The 15769-nt window shown below is 43.7% G+C and overlaps 1 protein-coding gene across 8 annotated transcripts in view; it reads left to right on the top strand.

Annotated features, from left to right (window-relative positions):
* Positions 1–4964: 4964 nt before the first annotated feature.
* Positions 4965–15769, top strand: part of SGSM3 (small G protein signaling modulator 3) — a 28950-nt gene continuing 18145 nt past the window's right edge. For 5 of the 8 annotated variants that reach the window (XM_057740486.1, XM_057740487.1, XM_057740485.1 and 2 more), the window contains exon 1: positions 4973–5076. The gene's annotated coding sequence lies outside the window, so the exon portion shown is untranslated. Of the gene's footprint in view, positions 5077–15769 lie in introns of all 8 variants that reach the window. The other 3 variants (XM_057740484.1, XM_057740489.1, XM_057740483.1) reach the window with 3 other exon arrangements.

Raw genomic sequence — 15769 nt, 5'->3', positions numbered from 1 at the left:
GCATTTTTGTTATTTTAACATTTTTATTAAAGGCATTTAGGGGGTGCTGCCAGTTGGCTGAGAAGAGAGAATACTCGGGGTATCTCGAAGATTAGATTGGATTCAATGATGCAAACCCCAGGATCTGAACCACCTAGAAATCAGGGTCTGGGCAGACTGTGGGACCACTGTCTTCTCTTCAGCTGCAGCCAGACACCTGGGCGCTTACTGCCCTCTTTCCCTGGCTGATGGTAGATTTCATACAATAACAAGGAGAGCCTGGTGTCTTTCAGTGGAAGCACAGAGATTAGGTGCCCCCAGAGCAGTGACATAAATCCAGGGTCTGACATGAAGAAAGTACTCAGAAAATGTCATTTTCCTTCCTGGGCCCAGGAAGGATTGCCAGCCTTCCTCTTGGTGGTCAGTTGGGAAGCAGGCTGAGACTTGAGGATGCTGCTGTTGGTTTGGTCTGCCTACAGTGGATGAGTGCATCCTAAGCTTGAACCAACCAGAGAATGGGGAATGAGTCAACATAAAAGCTTAAAAAAAAAGCTGGAAAGCTATATAAGGAAATAGTGAAATAGTGTGATTTCTTGGATAATGAGTTTAAGGTGATTTTTTCCCCCTAGTTTTATTGAGGTATAATTGACATGCAGAACTGTGTACGTTTAAGGTGTACAGCATAATGATTTGACTTACATATATCATGAAATGATTATCATAATCTTAGTAAACATATACAAAATTAAACAAGTTTTTTTAAACATCTTTTTCTTATGATGAGAATGGTTAGGATTTACTCTTCTAACAACTTTCATGTATAATGTACAGCAGTGTTAATTATGTTTATCATGTTGTACATTACATCCCTAGTGCTTCTTTTTTATGTTTGTACCTTCTGACTGCCTTCATCTAGTCCCCCTTGCCCCCACTCTGGTAACCACCAGTCTGATTTGTTTGTCTGTGAGTTTGTCTTTGAAGTATAATTGACCTACAACACTATGTTAGTTCCTGTTATGCAACATAGTGATTTGGTATTTTTATGCATTTCGAAGTGATCATGATAAGTGATATTACACTTATAAAAGATAAAAAGATGTTACATATTTATTAACTGTATTCCCCACACTGTATACTTCATACCTGTGACTCACTTATTTTGCACCTGGAAGTGTGTACCTCTTAACTTCCCTCAATTCTTCCCTCTCTCACCCCCTCCCCTCTTGCAACCACTTGTTTGTTCTCTGTGACTGTTTCTGTCGTTTTGTTTTAGATTCTAGATATAAGTGAAACCATACAGTATTTGTTGATTTATTTCACTTAGCATAATATCCTCTAGGTCCATCCATGTTGTTGGAAATGGCAAGATTTCATTCTGAGTAATATCCCATTGTAGGACTTCCTAGGTGGCATGGTGGTTAAGAATCCACCTGCCAATGCAGGGGACACGGGTTCGAGCCCTGCTCTGGGAAGATTCCACATGCCACGGGGCAACTAAGCCCGAACACCACAGTTATTGAGCCTGTGCTCTAGAGCCTGTGAGCCACAACTATTGAGCCTGTGTGCCACAACTGTTGACGCCCATGTACCTAGAGCCCATGCTCCACAACAAGAGAAGCCACTACAATGAGGAGCCTGCACACCAAAATGAAGAGGAGCCCCTGCTTGCCGCAACTAGAGAAAGCCCGTGTGCAGCAACAAAGACCCAACACAGACAATAAATAAATAAAATAAATTTATTTTAAAAAATCCCATTGTATATGTACAACATCATCTTCATCAGTTCATCTATTGATGGACACTTGGGTTGCTTCCATAGCTTGGCTATTGTAAATAATGCTGCAATGAACATAGGGGTGCATATATCTTTTCTAATTAGAAGTGGAATTGCTGGGTCATATGGTAGTTCCATTTTTTATTTTTTTGAGGAAACTCCATACTGTTTTCTATAGTGGCTGTACCAATTAACATTCCCACTAACAGTGCACAAGGGTTCCCTTTTCTCCACATCCTTGCCAATACTTATTAATTCTTTTGCATGTAGCTCTCCAGTTTTCCCAACACCATTTATTGAAGAGGCTGTCTTTTCCCCATTGTATATTCTTGCCTCCTTTGTTGTAGGTAAACTGTCCATATAAATGTGGATTCATTGGTGGGCTCTATTCTGGTCCATTGACCTACAGGTCTTTTTTGGTGTCAGTACTATACTGTTTTGATGACTGTAGCTTTGTAGTATAGTTTGAAATCAGGCAGTATGATACCTCCAACTTAGTTCTTTCTCAAGATTGTTTTGGCTATTTGGGATCTTTTGTGTTTCCATACAAATTTTAGAATTATTTGTTCTAGGTCTGTGAAAAATGTCAGTGATGTTTTGATAGGGATTGCATTGAATGTGTAAATTCCCTTGGATAGTATGGTCATTTTAACAATATTAATTCTTCCAATCCATGAATACTGTGCATCTTTCCATCTGTGTCATCTTCAATTTCTTTCATCAGAGTCATAGTTTTTCAAGTACAGGTTTTTTTTACCTCCTTAATTAAATTTATTCCTAGGTGTTTTATATTTTCTTTTTGTTTCTGTGCATTTTTTCAAGTTTTGAGTGTAATTTTTTATTTAAATTTTAGAAAAGTTTTAGATTTACACGAAAATTGCATATATAGTACAGAGAGTTTCCATATACACCATAATTGGTTTCCCTTATTATTATCTTATGTACCATTTCACAGTTAATGAACCAATTTTGATACATTATTAAATTAAGTCCTTAAGTTTTAGCTAATGACCTTTTTCTGTTCCAGGATTCCATCTGGAACAGAAATTATATTTAGTCATGATAATGTTTTAAAAATACTGGAATTCATAATTCCCTGGAGGTCCACTGGTTAGGACTTCATGGTCTCACTGCTGAGAGTCCAGGTTCAATCCCTGGAAAGGGAACTAAAATCCCGCAAGCCAGGAAATGCGGACCAAAAAAAAAAAAAAAATGAAAAATACTAGAATTCATATGTATTACAAGGTGTGTTCCTTATTAGAAATGTCTAGTGGACACAAAATTTTGCTCATAAGTTTAGCTAATGCCGAACGTCACTAGAGGTAAAAGCAGAATTTTGTTTTTCAATTCTGGATCTGGTGTGACCTTATCCTTACCTCATTAAGTGCTGTGTACTGTACAGAGAGATTCTTAAAGGCCAAATTTCTGGGGCAGGGAATGGTTTAAGTGGTGAGTATAGGTGGTAATTTGCCTTCATGAAAAGTCCAAACTCAAGAAGAAACGGCTGGGTTTCTGGCCCAGATTTCAACATGAGCACTTCAGAGGATGAGATGATCTGTAGGTGACCACTTGAACAAAAGGTCAAATGAGAAATGAGTTTTTGGGTGGCACAAAACAGGAGGCCCTCTATGTCTTCTCATGTGACAAGGTCCTTTAGCCTTAGAAAAGCCATGTTAGAGCTGCTCTTTCAGATTCTGATGCCTTATTTTGTACTGGAAGTTCTCTTATATTTGTGGTGGTATTGGGCCTTCCTCATCTACAGTGGACCAGAAACTGTGGCTAGGTAACATCCTAGCCCACGCTGGAGTGGAAGGAGGGGCTCGAGGGGATACTTGGGAGCTGCTGCAGACCCCCCTTGGCCTTAATTCCCACAGGAGTTTCCTAGGAAATAAGCTCGTATCAAATAGTGATTTTAAGTGGCCACAGGTGAGGTTGAGAGGGAGCCTGGGGCCACAAATAATGTAGCCTTTTGCTGCTGGGGCTCTAGGGCAATGAGAAGTTTAAACCTATGGGAAAGTGTTACAGCTGTGCCGTGGCTTTATAAAGCTGTAACTAGGATACTGCGAGCTGTGAGGGTACACGCCCAGGACAGTGGACCCTTGAACAACCTGGGGGTTGCAGCACCAAACTCTATGCAGGTGTATCTGCAGTTCTTCAGCCACTTTTTAGTCCTCATTATTGATATTTTCGCCAAGTTCTCCCTAAAATTCTAATGATAAAATTTGCCCTGCTTCTGCCACGGGAGTGTCATAAATAACATGCAAGTGCTTTGTAAAGTGAGCATAATACACTGAGGTCATGATTGAGAATGACTTACTGCGTTTTGTAGGCTTCACCTGTGGTTCCCATTAATTCACTGCGTCATCCGCAGCTTGGAATACCCTTAGGAGCCCGAGTTTAGGTTAATAAGCTTTAAAACTAAATTGTGGTATATCTCTTCAGGGTAGGGTGAAGTTCCTAGAAAAATATTCCTGCTATAATCCTGTTGTAGCTTTTGGTAACCTTTCTAAAACATGGCAAGTGCTTTTTTTTTTTTTTTTTTTTAATAAGCTAGAGCCTGATGTCAACTGGGACCTGGATATCAAATGCAGATGGACCCCGCTATCGTCATGGACTGTTCATTCGTACTGTACTTTAAGCATTTTCTCAAACAGCATCTCGTTCTCACAACCGTAAGTTCACATTCTCATTTTATGGGTGAGCTAAACGTCAGCGTGGTGGATAGACTCAAATTCAGGCCTCTGACTACACCCTCTCACGGCATTATGCCCGAAGAGTGAATTTCTTGGGTAGGACCTCAACCAATTTGTTACAATTGTGGCTCCTTCCAAGGCTTGTGAATTGTGTAAGAGTGGATCAGGCTGGTCTAGGACTGGTTTGTACACCCGTAAAGAAGGCACTTAAATGTTTAGAAAACGAACATCAAGTAAGCCGCTCCTTCCCAGAGCCCTTCCGCGTCTATCCCCCATCCTGACCACTGGTCCACCCCACATTGCCCTGACTCCTCGGGCTTCAGTGCAGACGGGAGGCCAAGTGGGCATCGCTAGGCCAAAATTGAGCTTCGAAGACCGCCTCTCCACCCCCACGCCGGAGCACCCGGGGTAGTCTCCGAAAGGAGCTGGTGTGCGGGTTCCAGAAGCGCGCACACCCCGCCGCCGCTCCCGCCCAGAGAACCCGAAACACTACAGTCCCCAGCATTCCCTGCGGCCGCCCGCTCAGCCCGGCGCGCGTGCGCGCTGGCGCCGCCGAGCGCTGACAGGGGCCGAGCCGCGAGCCCGACCAGGGCTGGCACCGAGGTGGCGGCGGCGGCGGCGGCGGGGCAGGTGAGTGCGCAGCGAGAGGTTGGCCGAGACTCGCTGGGTCTGCGGGGTCGGCGCCCACACATGCCGCTCCGGTGGGGACTCGGGGGGCTGCGGACAGACCGACTGACCCACGGACTGACAGGCCGAGGCGCCGCCGCGGGCCGGGCCGGCCCTCGCTCGTGCGGCGCGCGGGGTGCGGGTCCCGGCCAGGCGCGGTCTCCGGAGGCCGGACGCGGGGCCTGCGGGGCGCGGGCGGCCTCGCGGGGGCGGGACCGGCAGCCGGCCCAGCGCGGGGCGGGGGCCCCCGGCGCCGGAGCTGGAGCGCCCCGAGGGCCGCAGCGCGGACGCCCACCCCTCCCGCGGCTGGGAGCCGCTTCCAGAAACCGCGCCTCAGGCGGAGACCCCGTTTTGTTTGTTTGTTTTTGAAAGAACGGCTGCCTCGGATACGTTTTCTGCGGCAGCGTCTTCCTCAGGTGTGACCTGTAACTTTACGTGAAAGATTCAGGTCTGGGGTCAGAACGCAGGCTCAGACTCTGGCCAGACTCGGAACACACGGTAGTCTGTTTTGTTTTTTTAACACCGGAGAAACCGAGGCATGTATTAGCCAGGACCAGCCAGTGTGGCGAGGATTAGAATTTTGAAAATTATTCTCGTACATAATTTAATGATCCAAGATGGTTTTTATATGGGGGAGGGGGATGATTTAAAGTTTATTTTCAGTGACTATCCTATTTTCCAGTCTTGTGCTGCATGTGCGATTTGTGGTAGGTCGCTGGCTCTTTTTTGCTTGCTTTTTGGTGGGATATTTAGAGGTGTCTGGAATGTTCTTTACGCTTCTTTCTTATTCTTTCATGGTAAATTCAAGTTCCTAATCAGACTTTGTTTCACAAAAACTGAATTTTTAACCTCGACTTGTTTATTTGTAGCTTTTGTGATTGTTTATGATTAAGTTAGATACACATATTTCCTTCTTTTCCTCATCTCTTTTCCATATCTTCTGGTTCACACTGAACTCTAAACGATAGAGTTGTATCTTCTCTGTTTTACATATTTGTTTCTCTTCTCCATGATTAGTTGGTAATGGATTCTAAATAAAAGTCAACATCTCTCTTGTCTTTTAATAATCCCAGGTGCCCTGTAGCCTTTTTATCACTAATTGTTATATTAGCCTGAGCTTTAGCTAACTCTTCTGTATCCCTTTTTAAGCATGGAGGTGTGTGATCTGGGGGAAAGGACGGGGGTGGGGGGGAGGGGAGGGGTGAGGTGCTTCCCTTGACCAAATATAGATAACAGGTGAGCACGACCCATGGCATTAACTTTAAAAGGCTGTGAACAAAAATTGTTTAAATACTAATCCTGTGAATTTGGAAAGTTGTCAGGTTGATGGAAGAGTCGGTGAGGTACATCACAGAAATGAACCTGACATCAGGGTAAGATATTGAGAAAGGACCTCAGGAATCATCTTTTTTTAACATACCGCCATCTTTCAGTGCCCACAGTGGATGCTGGGGACACCTCGTTGGCTTAGAAACTTAAACAATGTACTGTGTGTTTGTGTCTTCGTTTTCTCTCTTCCTAGTTCTCAGCGAACATTTTGGCAGGAGCTCAAAATCTGGTACATTTGATAATTTAACGTCAGTTTCATCTGCTTATTCTCCAGATTGTTTCTCTTCCCCAGCTGGTGACATCAGTAATTTTCCACAGCAGCCATTCATGAGCTCATGCAGACTGTCACAAGGAAGTGGAATAGCACAGAGGAGGGCACACACAGGAGAAATAAGGATCTTGTTTCTTTGCCATCACATATTACACAGAGTGAGACAGGAAATCTGGACTGAAGCACAAACTATGCAGGAGGGTTTAGAACACCGGAGTCCAGGCTCCACATATGGTAATAATCATTGGTACCATTTATTGAATGTCTTCTGTTTGCTAAGTGTTGTAATCGTCACAGTGAGGTGCAGGTGTTATCATTGTCACTTTATACATGTTCTAAGTTGAAGTACAGAGGTTAAGTGATTTGTCTACAGACAGAGCCAGAATGCAAATTCAAGTCTCTGATCCAGACACCCCTGCTCCTTCTACAGCACTGTACTACCCTACCAACATACACATTCAAGTCTTTCTCATTCTTAAAAATAGAAAAAACAAACAAACAACCCCACTTTTCTTGTGATCACATTTCTTCTTCAAACTACTATCATTTCCCATCTGTTTCCTTTCTAGATTTGTTCTAAAAAAGCAAACTCTCTGCCCTTCTCTTCCATTTACTCCTTAGTTCATTGAGTCTGGACTCCACCCTCGACTGTATTGAAATTGCTCTCATGAACTCCACTGGGGCATTGATTGAATACCTACTGTGTGTACCATCTTCTAGACTTACAAAGAGGCTGAGATATGGTTCTTGCACTGAAAGAGTTTGGGAGCTAATGAGGGAGAAAAAGAATGTCACACATGTCAAAATGTGTCAACTCCTGACCAAGCAATGTTTGCTCTTGGGAGTCAGGGAGGAACACTTCACTGAGAAAGTGACACTGGACTGCCAACAGAGAGAAACCCTAAGTTGGTCCAGACAGTGATGTCAGGACTGCACGCCTAGGTGTGGACTTTTAGGAGAAGTTGTATCTCACCAGTGAGAGATGATACAGTTGAACTCTACAGTGTAGGCTTTAGTCTGACACACCTGGGAACTGAGCCTTAATTTCTTCTTCATAATACGTGCCTACAATGTCAGCTCTGTGAAAGTAAGGCCGTTGTCTTTTTCACCACCTCACCCCTCTCTCCTAGAACAGTGGACAGTAGATGTTTGTGGAGTGAATACCTTATAAGATGTTATTCAGCTCGTGGGAGGTGCTGGTACTGCCAGCAACACCATGTGACTGGAGTAGTGAGGCTGACCTTCCGTGTGGTTTATGAACTGATATTGAAGACAGCATTGTTTGAAATAGTATGCATTTAATCACCTCCCCTTTTTGAGCATTTAGGCTTGTTAATTTATGCTCACAATTCATAAATGAGAGAGACGTTCACCTCTTTTCCATAGGCACAGTTAGCTGTGTTTTCACTTGTAATATTATGCCTCTTTTCCAGTTACAGACACATCTCTGCTTTTTCTAAGTGTTTGTGATATAGGTTTTGTGTGTATTTTTTTCCTATGCTAATGTTGTGAATTGTTTTGGGAAGTTAATTTCTTTGGAATCATTAAATACCTTTATCAGTAAGAGTAACATGAGAAATGAGACTGAAAGCACCAATCCAGTTATCAGAAGGCTTATTTTGGGGAAGGGCCTGATTTTCAATTATGGCTAATAGATTTTTTTTTTCCCTTAACAAAACCATACAGCTCTTCCTGGCTTCCCTAGATATCTAGTTAGCCTTCTAACTAACATTCTAAAGATATGAACCAACAGATCTTGTGTTTGAGTTTCATTTGTAAATATCCTTAATTTGTGTGACTTGAGGTTATAGGGTTAAAGTCCAAATATCACCTTTTTTTTGTTTGTTTGTTTCCACATTTGAAGTCAGTAGAATATAGTAATTAACACCTACAGTAAAGTTCAAATTCTGGCTCTGCCACTGTAAACTTTGAAAACTTAGCACAAGTGATATAACTTCCCAGTGCCTCATTTTGGTCATCTGCAGAATTGGGGTAATTACTGCTGTCGCCACTCAGTAATAGCTCGTGTTTATTGAGTGTTTACTATAGATTTGGCACAGTCCTAAGAATTTTACTTATATTAACTCAGTCTTCACAACCACCCTGTTTATTAGTATTATGCCCACTTAAGGTGAGGAAATAGTGACAAGATGGTCACCTGAGAGTTGTAATAAAGGTGTTTAATAATTTGATGGGTAGGTATACTAAATGACCTGTAAAGTTCTCCTCAGTTCTGAAATCATGATTCTCTGATTGAAATCTAAGTCTCCAGACTCTGAGCCCTGGAGATTGTTCTGGAACAGACTGTTCCTGCCTTTCCCTGTATTACCAGCCTGGTCTCCTGTTGTCTCAGCCCCACACCCCTGCTTCACCCAGCCCCTTACCTTCTTCACATCACCTTCGCACTGAGCCTTCCCTGAACACCTGATTTAAAACAGCAACTTCCTGAAATTGCCTAGCCCTTTTCCCGATTTGTTTTACTCTGTAGTACTACTCATCACTTAGCATATAATATGGTTTCTTTTTTTTTTTTTAATCACTTGCTTCCCCTCTAGAATGCCAGATCCTGGAAAAAAGGGATTTTTATCTGTTTTGACTGTTGCTATATCCCCAGCACTTAGTGCCTGACGCATAGTAGGCACCCAATAAATGTATGTTGAATGAATGAATACTTCCACATCACAAAACATAAATGTTGAGAAAAAGGACTAGGGAAAGTTTCACAAAAGTGTCATTTAAGCCGAGCACTGTAAGACAGATAGAATCTGGACATTTGGGAGGTGGCCTTCTAAGCAGAGGGAACAGTATGAATACAGGTACAGAAGCATGTTGAAATAGAGACGAGGATCCGTGAAGGGAAAATAGGAGCTGACTCAACAGGTATATTGGGGAACATTGAAGAAGATGAGGAGAGAACAAGGTAATCAGAGCGGTGCCTCAGGGAATATTAGTCTAGTTTGTTTACCATGAATGGAAGGATAGTGAGTCTGGAGGCACAGAAACCTGTTGGGAGACTTTTACAGTGACCCAGAAAAGTGGCAGTGTCTGAATCAAGGCAGTGGAAAGAGAGACGCTTAGAAATATTTTAGAGGTAAAATCAACGGACTCTGCAACTGATTCAGTGTGAGAATAAGAGAAAAGTAGGAGCCAGAAATTACCCTAAAGCTTAGAATCTGAATGTCCTGAAGAAGAAATAGGAAAAATCAAAAGAATCATCTGGGATGGAACAAAAATAGATTCGTTTGCGAAATAGAGATTTTGATGTGTTATGGGAAAAGTCAACTGAAGCCATCTAACAAGAGGAAGTTGGAGGTATTGGGAGTGTTGTCATGACTACAGGTAGGGATTTACAGCTTATCTGTATGGCAGTGATAGCGAAATCCCCATTAGGAACAGGAATGGATTCCCCAGTAGTAATCCATTAGGAGTGGATTAAAAAAGAGAAGACTGATTTGGGGAATGTTTTTTGGCAAGTCTGGAGGAAGAAGAGGAGTCTGCAAAGAAGTAGAGAAGAAAAACCCATGTAGTCAGTGCCCTCAGAGTCCTAGGAGAACAGCTTCAAGGAACCCATGTAAGTCAGCAGAGTCAAGTGCTGCATCAGGGAGTTTAAGGAAATGAGGCCAAAGGAAGAGGATTCCGTATGGTGACAGGGAAACCACTGGAAACCTTAGAAAGTCTAGGTGGTGAGAGAAGCTTAGAGAGTGAGCTGATTGGTGAGGCACAGGAGCAGAATTCTATTCTGCTTTTGAAAACTATGGCGATTGAGTCAGGAAAAAAGGAGAAGTAGGAGGCTTGAGTGGGTCCGGGGAGAGTGGCTTTGTTGTGGTTTGTTTTACTTAAGGATACAGGAGATCTGAGTACTCTGTGCACCAGACATGAAGCCAGTGAAGAGGAAGAGACTGAAGATGCTGTCAAGGAGGTGGACTGAAAGGCTTTTGAGGGTGAAGTAGTTAACCTGGGAAGGGAGGGAGGCTACTTCTTCCCTGGAGAGGGCGGGTCAAAGAGAGGAAAGGTGAAAAGAAGTGAAAAGACTGAGCAGTATTGACACGGAGGAGGAGGACATTGAGGAAGTTTAAGCCGAATGACTGCAGCTTTGTTAAGGCTGGAAACCGGGTAGTCAGCTAGGAATGCACCGCAGCAGGGAGCGGCTGTGGGTCTGAAGAAACGTGGGAAAGGCTTGAAAGCACGGAAGAAGCGTCTGTCAGGTCAGTTAGAGAAGAATGAAAGTCTCTAAGCAACAGTGAAAGTAAATAACCCATGTAGCTTGTTTCCTGACTTTGTCAGGAGGAGTGTGGGCAGAGCCCAAGGAGAATTTGTGCTGAGTGGACAAGGCCACGGTTTCAGTGTCAGTTCAAAATGATTGTGTCATTCCTATGATGTAGGAGTTAAGTGTATGGACCTGGTTGTTTAAATCAGCAGTATTAAGTATGAAATATAAAGATCTACCAAAAATATTGCAGATTATTTAATGGAAGGCAGACCCATCAAAGAAAAAGGTGTGGTCTGCCTAACCGTAAGGTTTACAATAGCAGGAGGACAGCATACTCTGACATCTTTACTGGGATTTCTGGTGATAATGATGCTGGTCTGAGTGTAATCCAATTTGCCTGTTCCCTTGTTCCCAAGTTCTTGATTCAGTTTGAGGTTGGGATAGTGGAAATAGGAGACCTAGCTTCTGGTCCAGCTGTGTCAGCTACTCTCTTTGTGGCTTTAAGTCAGTCTTTTGACCTCTTTGGCCTTGGTTTCTTTCTTTTGAAAAAAAGTAGGAGGGAGATGAACTCAAGGGATCTTTCTAACTACATCATTCATCACTGTTCTAAGAGCCTTTGCTCTGCACCCAGTACTGAAGCTAATGATCTCTAAATGTAGGTGCAGGCGTGTTAAAGAAATTCATTTGCTCTTGTAGTGTGGGGATTCTCTCCTAATTTATATTTAATTTGGAATTTTCACAGAAATTTGTTTCTTAATACAGTTGCTTGTGTCATGTTTTAACCCTGCCTGGCTCCCAGTGGGCTCCATTCCCAAGTTAAGGTGCATTGTTCTTACACACGCTCAAGTGGCTTCTGTGTGTACCCTGAACACTGTGCTGCAGAATTGACCACTCAGTTGTACTAGTCAGTGTGGTAGAGAACGACCACTTAGGAGTTGCTTCTGACTCACTGACTGTTTGATATGGGCAAGATGCTTAACCTCTCTGAGCCCAGGTTTTCTCAAGTGTAAAATGGGGACTGCTTAGCAAGTGTGGTAAATACTCAATAAATATTACTTTTCCTTCTTTCATGTATCTCTTTGTGGCAGTGGTTAGACCTCCGTACAAAGTACATAGGATTGTATTATCATACTTTGGTGTTACTAGGTAGGTGTTTTCATATTTGCAAATGAAAAATTTCCAGTAATATAGATGGTATGGCCAAATAAGTGACTTAAAGATAGTTTTTTGATCTCTATGGTTTAATTATATGAAGAATAAGGACTTTGTTAATTGTATTTATTATGATCTGTTCCTTTTAAGTGCCCTAAGCTCCTATGTTAATATAAAGCTTTAAATGTAAATTTTTCGGCGCCCTTTTTTTGCCTGTAAGCCCTCAAGGAGCTTTATTTTCCTCAAAAACTCTTGTCTACATTTTTCAGAGCTACCTGAATGTTGAGTTGAGGTTAGCTACCCATTATTTCTTTTACTTATAAAGGGGGCGTTGCTGCCCAGCCCTGGTTGTGGGAATGACAGAAGGTCCATGCAGTACCTTGCTTCTGCTCTCCTTATCACAACCTAGGTATTTCCAGGCTGTAAATCTTAGGGGAATGATCCTGGGAGGTACTCAGGGAGGTGAGCAGATTACCTTGGGTGATTATTTTACAGGAAGACCTAGAGTGGGTGGGCCTGGTGCAGAAGTCTGCACAGGAGAGCCTCATTTTCGTGGTGCTGCTGTGCAGGAAAGGGGGAGCCATACCTGGGCTTCCTGCTTTCTGGGGGGAGGATCCTCTTTCCTTCGTCTGTTTCCAGTCTGTGCTCTGCCTTGTACAGTCATGCCTAAATCTTGCCTAAAGGAACACTATCTCTGGTCACAAAGAAAATATTGACTCAGGGAAGGGGAAGCAACCCCAGCTGTAAGCCTGTGGGAACAGGAGTGGAGATCAAAGTGGAGTTGATTCCTGGGTCGTTTTGCTCTTTTGCTGATGCCTGTTTGGGAGGAGGCAGTTTGAGAACGTGGATGGCTTTTTCACTATGGAGATAAAGAATAATGAGAATAATAAGCATGTTTTCAACAAGAATGATTGGGGTGACTGGAGGGGGGTGCCAGTTCTAGAAGATGAGAGCCGCTAGCTGTTTTATCACAGTGTTTGGTGGGACTCAAATTTTGAGACTTTCTTGCCATACTGGGGTAATTGCTTCATTTAGCAGCATGCACTAAGAGAAAGCTGTGGATTCCAAGATCTGAAAGAAGGGTGCTACAGCTGGAGCATCGAGCAGGTGTCAAGGGCTGAGAGATGAGGCTGGAATGACCAGCAGGGACTACTAGCTCATGCAGTCTTATAAGCCAACAAATGTGGGCTTTTTTCCAAAAGCCAGAGGGAAGAAAAGGGGTTTTACAGGGAGAAGGATATAATCCATTGCATTGTAAAAGGATTTCTGTGCCGGGTAGAGAGTAGATGGAGTATGGAGGGGAGGGCGGGGGCAAGACTGGAGGGAGAGATCCCAGTGGGAGACTTACAGGAACTGTGATGGGGAGGAATGCTCACAGCCCAAACTGGAAAGTAGCAGTAGGCTGAAGAGAAAAAGGAAGTTTCAGAAAACATTAGGAAAGGCCTAAGAGTTGGAGGGTGGAGGTGGAGAGATGGGGACTCCATTGACCTCGATGCCCAGTTGTAGCTGGAGAAAGTGGGTGGCTACGTAGTGATGCCAGCTTCCTGAGGCAGGGACCGCTGGAGGAGGGCAGGGTTCACCAGGGACATGTGGTAACTTTGAAGAATGTGAAGGAGTGGCCCAGTGGGCAGTTGGATGTGGCAGCCTGAGGTTCAGAGAGAAATGTGTCCTGGAGATAGAAATTGGCCTCATCTGCCTGTAGATGTTAAATGAAGCCAAGAGTAAACGGGCACAGAGAACCAGAGGAGGGTTTAGGACTGATCACTAAGGCAACTTAAGAATCGGCAGAGGAGGAGGAACTGGAAAGTAGACTAAGAAGGAGAGCTAGAAGGACAGGAGGAAAACCTAAGGTTATGACACCAACCCTGAGAAGTGAGTGCTTCAGGGAGGAGGAAGAGGTCATAGGCAGGAGATGCTACAGAGGGGTCAGGTGTGGTAAGATCTAAAATGTCTTCATTGGATCTAATGCACATCAGCAGTGCTGGATTGACCCTTTAGTACACTAGACATGTGCTGAGGGCACTAATAAAGCAGAGACACAGGAGTGAAAATTGAAAGAACTTGACATTGGGCATTTCCTAGAAACATAGCAAAAGTCAGTTACCTGAGTTACCTTGATCAGTTACCAAGGTAACATAGCTGAGTTGCCTTGTATGAGTCATTTTTCTCAAGTGTAGGATAAATTTCCAGAAGTGGGAATTGCTGGACCAAAGGGCCTCTCAAAGTTTTAATCCAGCCTGGCTTATTGGAGTTCCTGGCACTTAGAAAGCCTGCAGTGAATGGTGGCTATTATTAAGATAAATATGGTATATATAAATATGATATGTTATAGATAGAGAAATAGGGGCACCTGACACAAGTCACAGGCAAGGGGGGTGGTGTCAGAGAAGGCTTCCTGGAGGAGGAAATGCCTGAGTGGAGGCTTGAAGAATGAGAGGTCAGGTGAAGTGGAGGCATTGCAAGCAGCCGGAGCAGAAGGGGCCAAGCACAGGAACTTGAGAAGGAGCTTGTTGCTCTGTGGGGCTCTTCCAGGAGTTTGGTACTGCCTCTATTCATCAGACACCTGCCACACGTCATGCACTGGGCTAGGTTCTGGATGTGGAGCAGATGGGTACATCCATAAATCACAGTACGCCTGCAGAATGAAATAAGAAGCAGTAGGAGTATGTACAGTGATTAATTCTGTCATGAAGGGAGGAAGGGGGCATGGAAGTTGGAAATGAAGGCATTAGAGGAGGTCACATCTGAGCTTAAAATTCCAAAGAGTGGTCGGGGGTTGGGGTGGGGGGGGGGACTTCAGTTCAGCGGTTCTCAAAGTGTGTTCCCTGGACCAACAGCATCAGTGTCGCCTGGCAACTTATAAGAAAAGCACATTCTCAAGTGCTACTCAGACCTGCAGACCTGCAGAATCAGAAATTCTGGGGGTTGGTCCCAGCTGTCTGGGTTTTAAGAAGCCCTTCAGGTGATTCTGATACACTGCAGTTTGAGGAGCACTGATGGAGATCATTTAAGGGAGAAGGAAAAATATTGTGAAGTCAGGGAACTGAAACTCCATGGTATTGCTGAAGTGTAGCCTGTATTTTTAAAAAGGTTATTTTATGTGCCTAAATAAAGAAGAGGGACTTCCTTGGTGGCGCAGTGGTTAAAAATCTGCCTGACAATGCCAGGGACACAGGTTCAGTCCCTGGTCCGGGAAGATCCAGCATGCAGTGGAGCAACTAAGCCCGTGCACCATGATTACTGAGCCTGCCCTCTAGAGCCCATGAGCCACAACTACAGAGCCCACGTGCCACAACTACTGAAGCCCGTGCAGCACAAGAGAAGCCATTGCAATGAAGAGTAACCCCCAGTCAGTGAAGACCCAGTGCAGCCTAAATAAATAAATAAATAAATTTCTAAAAAAAAAAAAAAAGATAAGCTAATAAAACTTGCATTACATAATCAGTCTAAATCACTTATCTTGAAATGTCAATAAAATGGACATAAACCCTATATCCCACAATATGTGAAAAGGCCAGCACCCTCCCACAGGTTTTTCAAATTTAACTTTAGTCCTCATAACAACCCATGAAGTAGGAATTAGTGTCCTACTTTCAGACCTTCCTTTGATTTTCCCCTCAAACCACGGTCACGGCTCTTATGAGCAGAGCAGGCTTTGCGGAAGGTATGGCTGGCAGAGAGGCATTGTCTTGCCA

Source organism: Hippopotamus amphibius, chromosome 7, assembly GCF_030028045.1.
Source record: "Hippopotamus amphibius kiboko isolate mHipAmp2 chromosome 7, mHipAmp2.hap2, whole genome shotgun sequence".
Lineage (NCBI taxonomy): Eukaryota > Metazoa > Chordata > Mammalia > Artiodactyla > Hippopotamidae > Hippopotamus > Hippopotamus amphibius.
The sequence above is the reverse complement of the archived record's forward strand: the minus strand, read 5'-3'. Positions and strand labels throughout refer to the sequence as shown.